Source organism: Zalophus californianus, chromosome 7 (genome assembly GCF_009762305.2).
Source record: "Zalophus californianus isolate mZalCal1 chromosome 7, mZalCal1.pri.v2, whole genome shotgun sequence".
Classification (NCBI taxonomy): Eukaryota; Metazoa; Chordata; class Mammalia; order Carnivora; family Otariidae; genus Zalophus; species Zalophus californianus.
In genome coordinates, this window is record NC_045601.1 from 95,744,727 (window position 1) to 95,757,360 (window position 12,634).

The following is a 12,634-nucleotide window of genomic DNA, read 5'->3' on the forward strand; positions in this document are numbered from 1 at the left end:
AAGTACGACTCACAACTGTGACCCATCACACCTCTGCTGCTCACAGGTCTTTGCAAACGAAGGAAGTCTGAGAAGCTGTCAGAGCCAAGGGGAACCTAAGGGGATATAACAGATAAATGTAAAATGGTATCCTGGATGGGATCCTGGGGCAGAAAAAGGACATTAAGGTAAAAACTAAGGAAATCTGAATAAAGTATAGACTTTGGATAATAATCACCAAGGGGTGGAAAATTGTCCATTTGTTTAGTGTTTGGCTTCTAATTGACACCGCTCAAAGATGGATATTGCTGACTAGGAGTCAAGAAGGAACAGGAAAAGACGAGAGCTAGAGGTCACATTTGGGTTTCCAGTGGGGTTAGTCTTCTAGAGGACATATTTTCAGATTTTTTTTTATTATTAACCAACAGCTTCTCTTGGGATTAGCCTCTCCCATCAAACCCAAAAGTATTTGCACTCTTTTTCTCCTTAGCTTCTCCAAAGAAGTGTGAACATGTAGACACCACCACAAACTACTCCTCAAGCTCCTGTTCACTGTTCAGCCTGCAGCACTCTGCTGTCACCCTGACCACTGACTGACCAGGACTGTCTCTGAGGTCACATATGACTTCTTGCAGATCAAATCCAGACAGTGCTTATAAGAATGTATTGCATAAAAATTCCAGCTCCATTTCATAACCAAGAGCTCTGTACTTATTCAAAGTTTTCCTTGGTTTCTGTTCTCTGCATTCTTCTCCCACCTGTCTGATCACTCTTTCTCAGTCACCTTCTTTCCTCTTATCCTAAAAGTTGTTGTTTCCCAAGGTAATGACTTTGGCCTTATTCTCTTTGTACTCTCTGCATTTTTCCTGGATGGCTTCTTTGCTTATATTGTCAGCTATACACAGATGTCTCTGAAGGCATGGGCTAGTGTGAACGTTTCTCCTGAGATCTCCACTGGAATTTCTGACTGCTTTTGAGATATTTGTACCTGAATATCACATGGCTCATCAACACACTTGTTCTTCATAGAATTTATCACCCTTATACCACATTCTCAAACCTGTTCCCATTCTTGAATTCCTAATTCTATTTGCTGATACTGCTATTCAACCAGTCCCCAAGCCCAAAAGATAGGGACAGACCACTCATTCCCTTTCACCTTCGACATCCAATCTGTCACCAAATCATGTTAATTCTACTTCCTGTATCTTTTCCTCTGTATTTAAAAAAATTATACAATTAATACACACTAGTTATTAAAAAGGATGCAATTTAGAAATATATAAGGAATAAAAAGATAAAATCCCCCTTCCATTTCTCTTGTCCATAAATGCTAGCCTGCACAATGAAACTCTGTCTACATTCCAAAAAAATAGCTTCCCATTGGCTAGCCTTTGCTAGTGGTATTCACAGTCACAGCATGATCAGCTCAGGTAAGATGAGCTCAGAGAGGCAGACCACACAGTCTCTGAATGTGGATTCCAGTTAATTCTGTCTGAGGTACCCAGAACATGATATAAAACGGTGATCACAGATTTTAGGTGGCCATGTGTTGACCGTGGAAGGGAGAGAGGGTAGTTCCAGCCCTGATGGGGGGGTGTGTGGCTAGAGGAGGCAAGCGGGGCCTGCAGAAGTGCAGGGCCCAGGACAGGAGAACCTCTTGCTTAAGGGTAGTACTAGTTCCTAATGTAGCATCAGGTTTCATGTGAATTAATTCAGATATGCCCAGGGCTGAGACTCTAGGTCAGGTTTTTTCTTCATGAAATATTTGAGTTGTTACTATAAACTGGATCCTGAATCAACTGGTGAACAAGACACAGTTCCTGTCTTCAGGGAGTTCTCGTTCAGACGAGAGACCTCTCGTTCAGAGGTATGTGTTTTCATGTTGGTTTTCGCAATGTGGCTGTGCAGGGAGCAACTGACATATTAATACGGATCATTTAGTGTTGACTATATTTCTATGACTATTCTAAATAAATGTTATATTGCTAACATCAGAATAAAAGTTTGTAATTATTACAGAGTTTAAAGTAAATTTATAGTCTATTGTTATTCTTAGGTAACTTTGATCTTCAAGTGAAACTGGGCTTCCTTTCAAGACCACTGTCCATTATTTAGAGCGCACTGCCCTCTGGTGGTTAAAGTACAGCATTTTTTTTTTTTTCTTTTCAGTTTACCCTAGGTTCCCTGAAAAGACCTATAGGTCTTTTCTCTATGATGAGATTTTTGACGTTCTTAATTTTCTCGTTAAGACTTATTTTTTTTTCACTTACTTTTTAAGGTTTTTATTTAAATTCCAGTTAGTTAACATACAGGGTAATATTAGTTTCAGATGTACAATATAGTGATTCAACACTTCCATACAAAACCCGGTGCTCATCACAGGTGAATGCCTTCATCCCCATCACCTGTTTAACCCATTCCTCTACCCACCTCCATTCTGGTAACCATAGTTTTATTTATTTTTATTTTTTTATTACTGTTTTCTTGAAAAAAAAATCCATTATGTTTGAAACTGTGTGAAAATTATACAAAAAACTACCTTCTGGAGAGTTTTAAACAATATTCTGAGAATCCTAGAACAAATTCCACAGAGATTTTGGAGAAAAACCTGATTAAAGGATTTTAAAATTTATCAGAAAAGATAAACATTAAAGAATTGTCCAGAAACTGGAATATTCTACCTAAAAAAGGGGAACTTCTTGATAAAATACAAAAATATTATAACACAAAAGGTATTATAAAGATAGTGTAGTTCTAAGAAGGTGGTACTACCACTAAAATAGAAAGATAAATGACACAGAACCAAAAAATCTAGAGATAATCAATATTTTTTTTTTGGTTTTACAAATGTCGCCTTTCAAGTCTATAGGTCTACATATCATGATATTAGAATAACTAGCTCATTGGAAAAACAAATTTAAATTTTACACCTCGCAGCTTAGACTTTCTTGATGTATTGAAATTTCAATGAAAAAAATGCAACTAGAAAGCATACAGATAAGTAATTACACAATCTTAGGTTTGCTAATGGTCTTTGGTGTGACATCAAAGTCAGAAATCAGAAGGAAATTTTTGTAGGTTTGGTTTGAGAATAGATGGCATTAACAAACAAACATAAAAATAGGAAAAGGCAACATATGGTAGAAAAAGCTACTATATAACAGTGCTATATAAAGAATTCCCACATTCATAAAAAGTTGGAGAAGGAAAAAAGCCAGTTCATAAAGAATGATTAAAAGTAGAAGAACAAGAAATGTTCTTTCTATTTTGTAATTAAAAGAATATCAATGGGGACGCTTGGGTGGCTCAGTTGGTTAAGCATCTGCCTTTGGCTCAGGTCATGATCCCCGGGGATCGAGCTCTGCAAGGGGCTCCTTGCTCAGCAGGAAACCTGCTTCTCCCTCACCCTCTACCTGCCGCTACCCTGCTTGTGTTCGCTCTCTCTCTGTCTATGTCAAATAAATAAATGAAATCTTAAAAAAAAAAGAATACCAATGAAAATAGCACTGCGAGATTATCTATCATTACCAGAATGACCAAGGAGGAGGAATTGACAAAGTGCTAAGGCATGTTTTGAAAATGGGAGCCTCGTCTCCTAGTGATGAAGTATAAAATGATGTGAACTTTATGGAGGGTTGCAGTCATTATGCATTACAATGTAAAATGTGAACATACTTTAAACACAACAATTCCAATTATAGCAATTTTCTAGGAAGACAGTCACAAAACTGAACAAAAATATATACTTCTGTGGAGTTTATAAAATTGGCCAAGTTGTGTTTTTTTCTTTCTTAATGTTTTTGTGCATTAATCTGAATTCCTTTATTATTTCAACAAATCCTTACTGAGTGTCTCCTCTATGTCGAGCATTGTGATAAATTCTAGGGATACAGTGAACAAGACAAACACAGAACCTGCCTTTGAAGGGTCAAAACCTCTTTTATTACTTCAAAAATTGAATAAAGCAATATAATTACTTAAACTTACTTTGGCAAATAACTTTAAAGGGTTAATGATATCTATATTGTTTGTAGAATATTGGCACTATTAAACTTATAAAGCATGAAAAGTCTCTGCAAACCATGATCAGTAGACTTTTATGGGATTTTGTGTTATGATTATGTATATGGATGCCTCTTTCTCCCCTTTAAGGCATTAATTATTGTCATTACTTTACCCAGAGTTTTCACATAGGAATTTCTTAGTAGATATGTGCTTTGGGGGTGAGACAAAAACTGAACTAAAATATTTTTATTTAAGAACAAAGGAATCTTGACAAATAGCAATTCAGATTTTATTCTGGTGTTAACATAGCTCCAAACACATACCTGTCAACTAGAAATCCTATACCCTGGATACTGCTGTCGATGAGCTCTTTCTCTGTAAAGAAAACAAAACAAAACCCGTTGTGATGAGCACTGGGTGTTACATGCAACTAATGAATTGTTGAACACTACGTCAAAAACTAATGATGTACTATATGTTGGCTAACTGAACATAATAATTTAAAAAAAAACCCTTAATAAACATTAATCTTGTGGGTAAGTTTATAACTTATGGCCTGAAATAGCTTACAGTTTTCATTTCCCAGGTTCTGCTGGTCATCTTACATAGGGTTCACATTTTCAATTGACTTCTTGCTTCTGAGAACATGTTTGTGAGGCAGAAAGATTTTAGTCTTTGCCAATATACTTAGAGAAACATTTTGGCTAAGTTGTTTCTATTGAAGGTTTTGCTTCCATTCTGTTTTCTCTGCAAGATACTGGTTGATAATTTTATAATATGAAGAGACTAAAGCTGTGATGCTCCAATGGATGGGACTTTGGCCTTTGGTCTTTATTTTTTCATTTACTTATAGTCAATGGCCCCTGCATTCAGAGGCAATGGAGGAATACTTTAAAACTCTCTTTAGAAGTTGGGATATAACTTAAGAAGGATCTCCTGGTAGGGAGCACCACCATCACCCTTCCTTTGGAATATGATTATAATATACTCCTCAGGAGCAGCAAGGGGGTTCCTGATTAACCATTTCATGCCAAAATGTATACGGAGGACATGTATCTATTTGTGTATCAGTGCATAGATATATACAAACTAGAGTAATCATTTATTTGGAGAAGGGTTTGTTGACTAAATAGCTCTACCCAGTCTGCATGTGTTTCTGCATTCCAAACATGTGCTTCCTATTCTGAGACCTAGTGAACCATGTTCCTCTGGGAATCAGTAAGCAAAAATGTCAGAAAGCTCACAGCATCTATGATTGATCGATTGAACTACAGTAAATCCTCTTAGTTCCTCTTTGTTATTTCTGGTTAAAATTGCCTATCACAGGAAGAAATCTTGCTGCTTTATTGGTGAGGAATTCTTTCTACCCAAGTTATAAGACTATTATCAGGAACTGTTAGTTGTTTTGATAGTCATCCTTAATAAATCTATCTTTTTCTTTTAATGATGGAAACATTTGGAACCTCTTTGAGGGACCACTTTTCAATATTTGCTAGAATTTTAGATACATATGCATTATGATTGGTCATTTCTGTTTTTAGGATTCTGACATATAAAAATATGAACATGTGTGAGTATTTACATATGATCAAGGATTTTTATTTTAGTATTTTTGGGATAGCAAAATAAAAAGAGAAATCAATATAAATGCTTATGAAGAGGGGGATGGATAAACATATTTTGTTATATCATCATGTGGAAATACCGTGAACTCTTAAAATGGGAACTAAAGAGGCATATATAACTGACTTGAAAAGCTATCCATCTTGATTGGTTGTGAAGTGAAAAAGGGATTTTAAAAATAATATGAATCCACTAAAAACTACTAGACCTAATAAATGAGTTCAGCAAGATTGCAGTAGATAACAAGATCAGTATACAAAAATCAACTGCATTTCTATACATTATCAGCGAATAATCTGAAAGTGAAATTAAGAAAGCAATCCCACTACAACAGAATCAAAAAGAATAAAAATACTTGGGAATAAATTTTCCAAAAAAATTCAAGGCCAGTACCCTAAAAACTACAAAATACAGCTGAAAAAAGTGAAAGAATACCTAAATAAATGGAAAAGCATCCATGTTCATAGATTGGAAGACTTAATATTTGTTAAAATAGCAATATTTCTCAAATTGATCTATAGATTCAATACAATTCCTATCAAAAATTCCAGTTAGTGCCTTTTTTCTTTTGCAGAAACTGGTAAACCGATCCTAAAGTTCATATAGAAATATAAGGAACCCAGAATAGCCAAAAAATCTTGACAGAGGGAATAAAGTTGGAGAACTCACACTTTCTGATTTTAAAACTTACTACAAAGCTGCAAGAATCAAGACAGTGTAGTACTGTAATATAGACATCTAGGTCAATAGAAAATAATTGAGAGCCCAGGAATAAACCCTTACAATAATATTCAATTGATTTTCAACAAGGTACCAACACAGTTCATTTCCACAAATGGTGCTGGGCAACTAGATATTCACATTCAAAAGAATGAATTTGGATCCTACTCTCACACCATAAGCAAAATGTAAGCTCAAGATGAATCAATGAGCAAGGTGCAAGAGCTAAAACATACACTTAGAAGAAAATATAAGAGCAAATCTTTATGATCTTGGGTTAGCGAATGATGTCTTAGATATGAAACCAAAAGCACAAGCCATAAAAGAAAAAAACAGTAAGTTGGACTTCACCAGATTTAAAAACTTCTGCTTCAAGCAGCACCATCTATAAAGTGAAAAGACAACCTACAGATGGGGAAAATATATTTGCAAATCATATATCTAAATAGAGACTTGTATCCAGAACATATGAAGAATTCTTGTAACGAGAAAACAAATAACCCAATTAAAAATTGTCAAAGGATTTGAATAGAAATTTCTCCGAAGATGATATAAGAATGATCAACATGCACAGGGATAGATGCACATCATGAGTCATCGGGGAAATGTACATCAAAACCACAATGAAATACTGCTTCATAACTACTCGGCCATAGTCAAAAAGGCAATAGCAAGAATTGATGAGAATACAGAATTATTAGAACCCTCATATATTGCTGGTTGGAATGTAAAAGGGTGCAGTCACTCTGGAAAATACTTAGGCAGTTTATCAAAATGTTAAACATAGAATTACAACAGAGCCCAGCAATTCTGCTTCTAGATAGCTACCCAAGAAATATGAAAACATATATCTACCAAAGACTTGCACATGCATGTTCATAGTAACATTCTTCATAAGAGCCGAAAATTGGAATCAACCCAAATGTCCATCCACTGATGAATGGATAAACAAAATATGTTAAATCCATACAGTGGAATACTATTGGTCAACAAAAAGAGAGCAAATACTGATACATATAACAATGTGGATAAACTTCCACAACATTATTCTAAGTGAAGGAAGTCAGACACAGAAGACCACATACTGTGTTATGGTATGTAAATTTTCTCCCAATAAAGTTGTTAAAAAACATTACATATAGTAGGACTCAAGTTTTGTTTAAGAGCACATATATATATAATTGTGTTTACGTATCTGTATCTGTTTTGTTTCAATATATGCATATGTATTTATTTATTCGATTTGATTTTTTTAAGATTTTACTTATTTATTTATTTGACATAGAGAGTGTGAGCACAAGCAGGGGGAGCAACAGAGGGTGAGGGACAAGCAGACTCCCCGCGGAGCAGGGAGCCCAGACGCGGGGCTTGATCCCAGGACCCTGGGATCATGACCTGAACTGAAGGCAGATGCTTAACTGACTGAGGAACCCAGGCGTCCCTTTTGCATATGTATTTAAATAAGCACAGAAAAATAGTTCATGTGGAGCCGTAAAAACAAAGACCTATTTATAATCTGAACACTGTTCCTTTTTTGTTTTTAAAAAAACATCACTTTCTGATCATTCATACTGTTTGGTAGAAAGAGGGAAAGTGGTATCTTTTTTACATATTGCCATCTAAAATAATCTTTCTTTATGATATTAAATAAAATAAACCTTAAATCCATTTTCTTTTGTTACATGAAATTAGCAACTACAATGGTTTTTTGGATGTTTCTTGTGGCTATACCAAACAAAAGCCCAGCATACTGAACTTACCTCTAGATCCCTTTATGATCAGTATTCCCTATTCTGTTAATATTCCAGATGCCTCACCAGTTTTAGGATGAATTATGAGTTCTACGTCTGACAAATAGTTATTTATCTGTGTATTTATCTGTATAACCAACCAATAATTGTTTTTTGATAGCAACAGCAAGAGTCCTGGAGTCATAGAAAAGAATGAACTTTATTTTAACTAAGTTTAACTTGCAGTAAGCAAGTTGAAGAGTACTTAGGTATTATTCACAGCTTTTTTTCAGTAAGATATTGATGAAATAATTAAATTACAGTTTGCAGTTCTGAGTTCACTTCAGTCGGAGGAATGGCAAATACAGTTCGCCCTCAAACCTTGGGGGGACGGGGAGCTAGGGGCACTGACCCTCGAGCAGTCAAAAAATCCTCATATAACTTTTGACTCCCCCAAGACTTAACTACTAATAGCTTATTGTTGACAGGGAGCCTTACTGATAACATAAATTAACACAAATTTTGTAAGTTATATGTACTATATACTGTCCTCCTACAATAAAGTATGCTTGAGGAAAGAAAATGTTATTAAGAAAATCATAAGGAAGGGAAAGTACATTTGCAGTACTGTATCAAAAAAAATGTGTGTGTAAGGGGACCTGAGCAGTTCAAACCCATGTTACTCCAAAGTCAACTGTAATGCATATGCCATCCTGTCTGCTTAGTGGTCTTCTATGTAACAAGGACCCTGGGATCATGACCCGAGCAGAAGGCAGACACTTAATGACTGAGCCACCCAGGCGCCCCCAAGATATTTTTTAATATGCTGTCTTTATATTGTAGAATTCATTTTCATTTTATAGACATTTTTCATGCATAGATTCACTCGTGATATATTTATTGAAATGTTGCTAATTTCCTGGCACTCTACTGGGTGGTATGGGAGGGAGAGTGAGTAGGGTATAGACTCTGCCTTCAAATGCTCATGGTCTTTCTAAACAGACAATCTTATAAGTAAGTGATTATGGTGGAAAGTGAAATAAAGAAGTCCCCACAAAAGTAATAGCAAAAAAATAATCAAAAAAAGATCTAGAGACAAAAATGTATTTAATTCATGTACCTAAAAAGAGAAAGTGCTAAATCATTTTATTAACCCATTAATACAAAGTTAGTTTTTTTAAAATTGCAACAATGGCCTTGAAATCATTAATGAAAAATTATAAAACTGTCAACTACTTCTACTGAATCTTGAAATACTATGTTTTAAAAAGAAGATATGTCATTAAAAAATGACACAAATTCAAATGATAGTTTTAAAATCTAATACTATGGCATCATAAGGAAAAGCAATGTGAATACTTTTTATTTTCCTTTTTATTTCCCCAGAATTCAAAACAACCATTTAAAGTGAACAAATACTTAAGTTGACTTTGAAGAAGAATATTAGATGCCACTTTAAGTTTTCAAGGGTAGCTCATTAAAGCAGCTGATGTCACACAACTCTATTTAATAGTCGGATTTCCAGACCCCCTCCCACTTTCACTCAAAATAGAAATATGTCAACTTCTTGTTGCCAGGGTCTTCAGCTCACATCTCCCTGGAAGCTCTTTATCATTTTGAATTATAATTATTTGTATACGTATTTTAGCTCCTTGTCTAGACTATAAGGTTCTTGGCAACAGGGACTCTATTTATTCTTGCATTCGCTGTAGAATCCTGTGTAGTTCCTTATACAAACAGGTGCTTTTGTATATGCATAAACCTTTATGGCATGCATAAACAATCTGCTACCAATTCAGGAAACTTAAACTTCTGAAATTTACATCCTCCCCCCGCCCCCACCATGCAAAACTTTGACTTGGAGAATGTTCCTCTGAAATCCCTGGGAAAAGTTAATCAGAATCTAAATCTACCATGTCATTTCCTTTATACAGTCCGGTGCAACTATTCTTCCGGGTCCATAAAAGTGTCTGGGACATTTGCCAGAATGTATTACTTTAAACTGTAAAGTTTCAGCACTTTAGAAATTGTTTTCCCTTTTAAATACTTTCCTAATAATTAGGATTTCCTGCCATCAGGTAGCACTAACAAATATAATACTTTAAAAAAAGAAAAAAAAAAGTTTTCTTTGAGATCCAGACTCTAGTTTTCAAAATAACTTAAAATTATCAACTAGGCTTAAATAACACTAAACAGATGTCTAATTAAGGATATTTGAAAAGACAATGGTAAACCTTGGGATTTGCTCATTTACCACATTTTATTGAACCTAAGATGCCTTTGATTTTAACTGGCACCATTCTTTTATGTACCTCTAAAAAGGAAAAGATATTACCAATTAAACAATAATATAATGCTTTCTTATCATTTAGAATAGTTTTCAGCTTTATTGAGGTGTAATTGACAAAGAAAATTGAAAGCTATGTAAAGAGTACGTTGTGATGATTTGTTGTATATATACATTGGGAAAGGAGCCCCCCCTTCCCATATAATTATCATATCCATTTTATTATTTTTTTGTTTGGATCTAATAAATAACCTGGTGACTATAGTTGATAACATGGCACTACATAATTGAAATTTGCTGAGAGTAGAACTTAAATTTCTCATCCCAAAATAATTGTTTTTATAATCATTGCAAAAGGTCTTTTGTAATTGTTAGATACAGATGTTTATATTATATTACACTGCTCTGTTTCCATCCTTTTCTGGATATATGGTAACTTTTTATTCAGTGCTGAATCGTAACACAGTCTTTTGAGGGCATTCTATTGCAGTTAAATGCAACATGCATACTCAAAGTGCACAGAATTATTAAAATTATGACATAAATAGGCATGCTTAGGCATAAGTTACATTGCTAGTGCCACCAGAATGATGGAACTTGAAGATCACTGATTAAAGTACTGATTTCAGAGATCGTTTGCCATTTTAATGGGATGGAGTTTCAACTTAGGATCAATAAAATACAGTATCCTTAATTTTTACTGTGTTAAGTCAAATTGAATTTTAGGTAATCACCAAAAGCTCTTCTCTGAGCTTTGGGCTCATTTTGCTCAACAATGTCTATTTTTTTACTCTCCTTTTGAGAGCCTTTATTTCAAACCTTATCAGAAGAAGCTCTTTAAGTTGCTCTCCCAACACTGCTGAATATCTACATTATAGCCTTTGACCCAAGTATTTCAACCCATAAGACTAAAGAAGAAATGAAGAGACAAATCCACAGAACACTGAGCTTAAAAGTTCTATGACTAGGGGTACCTGGTTGGCTCAGTCCAAAGAGCATGAGACTCTTGATCTCATGGTTGTGGGTTTGAGCCCCACACTGGATATAGAGATTACTTAAATAAATAAATAAACTTAAAAAAATTCTATGGCTAGATTCTTTCAATCATGGGAAGTAATTTTCATCTTTGTTCTTTAAAAGAGTGAAACATATGTCTCAAGCCCCCACATCATCTTTGTAGTTGTAATTACATTCTATGTTCCATGTCTTATCAAAAAGAACTTGACTGCTAGGACTTTTCTTTCTTGGCTAGCAGTAGAACATGGTCACCATCTTTCTTATAAGGCTGAAGGTTTATTTGAATTTGAAAGTAACACTCATAGGAAGTTCCACTTGTTTTTGCTTCTGGGTGAAATGATTTTGGTTTAGCAGTAACATTAGAATTGAAGAAAGATTATATATTTTTTAGAGCTTTTGCTGGGAAAGGCATTTAAAACTCAACTGAGTATCACAGGCTGAGTGTCCCAAACTGAAATAATTATTTTTCTTCTAATCTCATGAAGTACAGTGTGCTCTCTCTAAAGATGGACAGCAGTTAGCATCCATGTAGTTGTTCAAGCCAGAAGCCAGAAGCATTTAAAGGCTTGCCCCATCAAAGCCCATATGCTGTCTTTAATTATCTGACTGTGTCTACTATGGACAAATGTTTGTGTCCTTCCAAAATTCATAAATTGAAACCCTAACCCCAATGTGATAGTATTAGGAGCTGGGGTCTTGGGAAGGAGATTAGATCGTGAGAGTGGAGCCCTCATGAATGAGATTGGTGTTCTTGTAAAAGAGATCCCACACAACTCTCTCCTCCTCATCATCCAGTGAGGATACAATGAGAAAATGGCAGCCCAGAAGAGGGTTCTCCCCAGATGATGCTGGCACCATGGCTTCCATAACTGTGAGCAGTACGTTTCCAGTGTTTACAAGCTACTTTACAAGTACTGTTATAGCAGCCTGAACAGACTAAGACACCCACTCTAGACTTTAAATTCGGATACTATAGAGACCATGATACTCTGTTTATCTTATAACCTTAGTTCCTGGTACATAATGTATGTATTAAACTAAAAATTCCAATGAAAATTCGCTTACCTTGTTTCTTTGAGCAAGTGAACCCACTTATTGCTAGTTAAGGACTAAGATTGAAGGGAGACTTCAATTTTAAGCTCTTTGATTTTAATATGATTTTATTTTGTGTGTATTTTGTATTTAATAGGGCAAACCCATGAGGATGCCTAGTAAGTGCTTACACTACTCATACTCACATAGAATTTTAGAATTCTGTATGGGAACTTAG